We start from the raw sequence: 5,830 nt of genomic DNA, 5'->3' as shown, positions 1-5,830 counted from the left end.
AATATCTCCAGAGCATCTCTGCCTGCTGTGGGTGTGTCTATGGGTTGGGAATTGAGAATTACTGTAACAGAGCTAAAAGCCAACATGAAAGCAGAAACTTACAATAGGGGCCACTTATTTGTCTGCAGATATATTCAAAAGCTTCCCAGACTCTCTAGCAAATGCATGTGTCTATGTGTCTTGCACTTTCAGAGCAAGCCAGGGATTTCAAATCTGTTAAGTATTCTAAGCTGGGCATTCCCAATGAACTTAAAACACACACACAAAACTAAGTATAAACACACAAACTAAAAAGCAGAATGATTAAAGTCCAAAGAGAACGTGAAAGGATGTTTACAAAGATGTTGGCGGGGTATCACAGTTAAGATCCCCTGGGTTTTCTTTTCTCCAGCCTAGATCCAGTCTGTACTTCAAATAAATAAATAAATAAATAAAATTCTTTGTGAATCTCTGACGCGGTGATGTCTCCTTAAGTGAAGTGGCGCCCTCTGGTGACATTGTCTGGTAGACCGCGAGTTGGTGACTTCAAAGGGGGGCTGATTCACAAGTACATTCTAGACCTGAAAATTCCAAGGAACATTCCACAGTAAAACAAACAATGTAGCCACAGGAACTGGGATCGTAGATTTGGATTATAGAAGTCAGAGGATGCAAGCTGATTACAGTTAATGTTTGGTTCTTGAGAGTGGGCACTAAGGGTTCTGACCACAGATGCATGCAAGCACAAGGTAACACATATACTAAACAGCTTGAGTGAGCCAGCTCACTCCACAATGAACATGTATTTCAGTGGGTACTATGAACTTTATGTGTGTGCATGAGTGTTTTGTGTATATGCAATGTTTGTCCTTTTAAAAGATGTGAAGCTTAGAGACGGCTCAGCAGGTAAGAGCATCTGTTGCTCTTGAGAGACCCTGCTTTACTTCCCAGCACCCACATAATGGTTCACAACAATCCCTACTTCAGTTCTGGGGACTCTAGTATCTTCTTCTGGTGTCTTGAGGCATCAACCATGCATGTGGTCCACTCATAAAATGAATAAGATTAATCTGTAAAGTAAAAGTGAAGAGAAAGTTCACATCCAGGATGATATCCATAATCCACTTCCTAATTCCACAGCGTGTAAAGTATTAGTATAAAGTGGGTGATACAGTTAATGTTCTTACCACCATTTGATCTGATGCCAGCCACATCTCAGCGAGGACTGCCGCCGGGTCTCCGTGCTTCCTTAAATTGCCATGGTTAAAAATCTGGAGAGAGTTGGTAAAGCATCTCCCTTCTGAGCAAGGGACCTGAGCTTGACCCTCAGAACTCATGTGCATGTAAAAGATCGGGCATGAAGCTCACTTGAGATCTGAGGTCTGGGCAGGCGGGGAGTGGCTGACCCTGGAACTCACTGACCAGTAAGACTGGACCACTAGAAGAATGACAGGCTAGTAAGAGACCTCTCAGAGAAGAGTGGGATGATGTCTGAGGAGTGGTGAGGTTATCCTCTGACCCATACAAGTGTAGCCATCTGAGATATGTATCCCTACACACGTGTATGCATGCACGCGCGCAAACATACACTCACACACACACACACACACACACACACAGCTACCATGGTGTTCTCTGGACACACAGCAGCCCTCCCTGCCTTCCTAACCTCCTTATAATCTGGAAGAAAGAGAAGTGGCTACTCTGCCACCTTACAGATCCAGAAGCAGAGGCTGAGTCCTCCTGCCGAGCCATATAACATGGCGGTGTCCTCTACCTCTGGAAGAATCTCTGACTGACAACAATGGAGGAAGAGCCCACTGGCCCAACCCTCAGAACTGTATTCAAGAGCCGTTGAGCTTCAGAAGGTTCACCAGGTGGAAGGGGGGACTGAGCGGATTGGATTTTCTTTTTATAGCTAATTAATATCTATTTTATATTTATTGCTATGTATAAGAACAATTCAGACTTAAGGTCTTTTTTAAAAGGACATTGAATCTACCTAGAATCCCACCACCCACAGATACCCTAACTGTTCTTGACATTTTATATATTTAACTCCCTTTTTTCCCTGTAGGTGTGGGTAGTTTTGCAAAGTTAAAACTGCATTGAGCTTGTACCCTTCATCCTACTTTCCTTCAACATTAAACTATAAAGATTTTTTTCTGTCATCAAAAAGCCTGGAAAACACTAAGAAAAATAGTTGAGGAACAGTCTAGCAGATGGAATACTAACTGACATGTGACTCATTCTAAAATTTAATATATTTAAAAATTAGCTCTAAAACTGTGAAAACCTCTTCAGTAGTTGAGATGTCAGAAAGTTTCCACTGGTACTCTTCCATCCGGGCCTCAGCAGATGTCCAGCTGAGACAAGCTGCCCACAGGGTCTTCTCCGCCTCCCACGACATCACAGACCTCAGATCAGCCCATTCCTAGCAAAGAATTTCGACGTAACTGTCTCCTTTCCCAGTACATCAAAACCTTAGACAGGCATGGTGGAGCACACCTTTAATACCAGCACTTAGGAGGCAGAAGCCAGCGGATCTCTGAGTTTGAGGTTAGCCTGGTCTACAGAGAGAGTTTCAGGACAGCTAAGGTTACACAGAGAAACCCTGTCTGGAAAAAACAAAAACAGTAAAAACAACAACTAAAGAACAAACACACACACACACACACACAAAATACATTGCCTTTGAAGAAGACTTACTACGTCCTCGATCATAGTCCCTTCTGCTTGTTCAGATGCAAGTTTATAAGAGCATATACCTCTTCTTTGTCCAAGACAGATGGCCTCAGTGCCTGGGGTATGGTTGGTGGAGTCAACTCAAGGGCCAAGTCCTGGTTGGAAGGCACCTACTACTTTCATCCTCCTGGATTTCCAGGCAACAATTATGCTCATTGGGCCCTCCCTATCAAATCTGCCACCATTGTCACTCTAGCAGAACACCAGGGTCTTGAGCCTGCTTGTCCCTCCCCCCAGCCATGTCAACTCTTCCATCTCTGCCTCTGTCACGCTGGGGTCATGAACCTTGCCTCTGAAAGGCTTCCAGAGCCAAAGAGAGCCCACTTTCTTCTACGGTGCTGAGAGAAAACCAAAGAAAGAGTCTTTATTATGCTTGATGTGTCTTTCATGCTTCCAGACCAAAGCACCGTCTACGCTTTTCTTCTGGGTTTCCTAGTTTAATCTCTGCAGAAGCTTTCTTGGGAAGTCCAGTACTCAATTCCTTGTCATGAGTAAAGAATGACTTTGGGGTCCAAGAGACCATGTCGATGAGCCAGGAGATTTACTCCTGCTCTTCAGGTAAGAACAATGCTGAGAATGGCCATCCTGCTTATAAACCCGCTTGGGGATAACAAGCTACGAAGTCAGACATCTCAGTGACCAGGGATGCATTTCCTGGCTTCCTTTTCTATTTTGGTCATGTTGTACCTTGTTTTGTGATAATGGTGTCTGAGGGGCTCGGGAGGTGGTTCAGTTGGTAAAGTGCCTGCAGCCCAAGTATTGAGCATGAGCGAGTTCTGATTCCCAACATCGACATAAAAAGTCACACACACTTGCCTGCAGCCCCAGTGCTGGGGAGAATGAATAGGAAGATCTCTGTGGCTTACTGGCCAGCCTGGCCAGGCAAACTCTTGAATGCCAAGTTCAGTAAGAGACTCTGTCCTAAAAAATAAGGTGGCCAGCAACCAGGAAGACAACAGATGTTGGGCTCTGGCCAGTACACGTGTGTGTGTGTGTGTGTGTGTGTGTGTGTGTGTGTGTGTGGTGTGTCCGTGTATATGTGTGACACACAATGGTATCTCTAACAGTTCCCTTCTTTGGAGGTCCCTCTCATCCTTGCCTTCAGTATTCCCACAGTTCAGTTGAACTTCCTGCTACTCAGAAAAAAGCTACAGTTCTAATGGATCAAAAAGATTGTGAGCCATGATGTTTTATGAGTGGCAAGATGTTTGTGTGGAACTGAGAAACACAAATTTGTGTATTTCTTTAAAAAAAAATCAAAAAAATCTCAATCTAGCAGTGCCCTGGGAGCTGTAAGACAGTGAGTCAGAAAAGGGTAATAGACGGGTCTCTGAGTTCAAGTAGGAAGTTCACCATACATACAGGTTTATGGAAAGGGATGGCTATGTTTCCACAGAAGAATGCTGTGAACATTCCAGAATATATTCAACTTAAAGCTAAGATTGCTCTCTGAGCAGAGGAATCTTAAAAGTGGTTTCATCTTTGCCCCAGATTCTCATTTTTAAATCTGGCACTGAGGGCATTTTCCGGGATATGTGGCATGGTTGTCACATGAACCTGAAAGGACAGCTGAAGATGGAAGTGACATGGGAAACTAGCCAGTTGTCTGAGCATTCTAGAAAGACAGAGAGAGAGACAGACAGACAGACACACACACACACAGAGAGAGAGAGAGAGAGAGAGAGAGAGAGAGAGAGAGAGAGAGAGATTCTAGCTATTCCTGAAGCTGAAGTCATGGTTATTTGGCAACATCTATGGAGAGCCTCACCAGCTTCATCTGCCTGGGGACTCCTTTGCATGTAAACATTAGAAGCTTTCTTAAGTACTGAGAGGGTAGGACAGGGTGGAGTTAGAGGCAGATGTTGTCCAGCATGCTGTAAATCCTCCCTTTAGGAACAGTCTTTATGCATGCTGAGGACGGTGTGACGTGGTTTTCCAGAATATGCTCAGCTGAGGGAAGGTGAGCAAACACTTCCCTTTGGTCATCTATCAACCTCATTTTGTTCTCTCCTTATCACAAAATGAAAGCTGTAAGTTGAGTAAAGTAAGCCCCAAGCTGCCCCAGCAGTCCTGGGAACTCACTGTGTGATGGACAATCGTGGGCTTAAAGCTTTTTATCTGACTTGCTCTCAACTCTTCTTAAAGTCCTGTCTTGGTGACACTGTAGGGAGATAGATTGGCAAGGATACATAAGTGGCTTTTTATTTCACGACATATTCTGTCTAAAGTCCAATGGCTCAAATGGGAATTCTAGCCCCTCTATCATGTGTTTAAAACCCAATGCTTCTTAATCTGCTGGTCTATTGAGATGGCTGTCCATTAAATTCAATGGTCCATCATCGGATAGGACCTCCTGAAATGGCTTTCCATTAAAGTCATGGGAGAATTTGAGTCCATTTGAAAGCCAATCTAAAGACTCTGTGGAATTTATCTGCCCATCACACTGTCCAGAGGGCTCTGCCCCCTCTTTCCTAGCTTTCTCCACAGAGACTTGAGTGAGCAGCACTCCTGGAGCAGAGTTGGCAGGGAGAGAAATGGCATGGAGACACAGCACAGCCTTCCTTCCAGCCCAGGCAAACATGACTGAGAGCCCACTGGGGAGGCTGGACACTGTCACGGACTCCAAGATTTAATGCAAACAGTTCCTTCGGCTTTTCCAGGACCTCTCTGTGCTGGCCGGATCACTCTGCTGCTTCCCCCTTTGTTTGACATTGGTTCTCATCTTCCTCCCTTCATTCACTTCAAAATGGAAACTCCTTAATACCACCCCCTAGACAATCAGCCCTGCCACATGCCAATGTCAAATAGACAGAGATGAAGAAAAAAAAACAAAGGTACAGAATGCAAGTTTAAAGTTGGCATAACGAATGAAAACCAAGTCGTTGCGTCAGAACTTTGGGGTTGAACATAAAGCCCAGACCACAGCCTGAGGCAAAGACCACCTCTGGGGCAGGAGGGTTTGGGAGAACTAAAGGGGATCTGACTTCCTCATTTAGTTCCAAGATGGGAGTATGGGATGAGATGAGCCTCGGTGTGTTGGCTTTTGGGAAATGCTGGACTTTGTACTCGGTGAGATTCTTACTGGATCCACCATGCAGAGGCAGAA

This window comes from Microtus oregoni, unplaced genomic scaffold (assembly GCF_018167655.1).
Source record: "Microtus oregoni isolate MIOR12 unplaced genomic scaffold, Mior012 000045F_ref0000178, whole genome shotgun sequence".
In the NCBI taxonomy this organism is placed as follows: domain Eukaryota; kingdom Metazoa; phylum Chordata; class Mammalia; order Rodentia; family Cricetidae; genus Microtus; species Microtus oregoni.
This window is presented reverse-complemented; position numbering follows the sequence as displayed.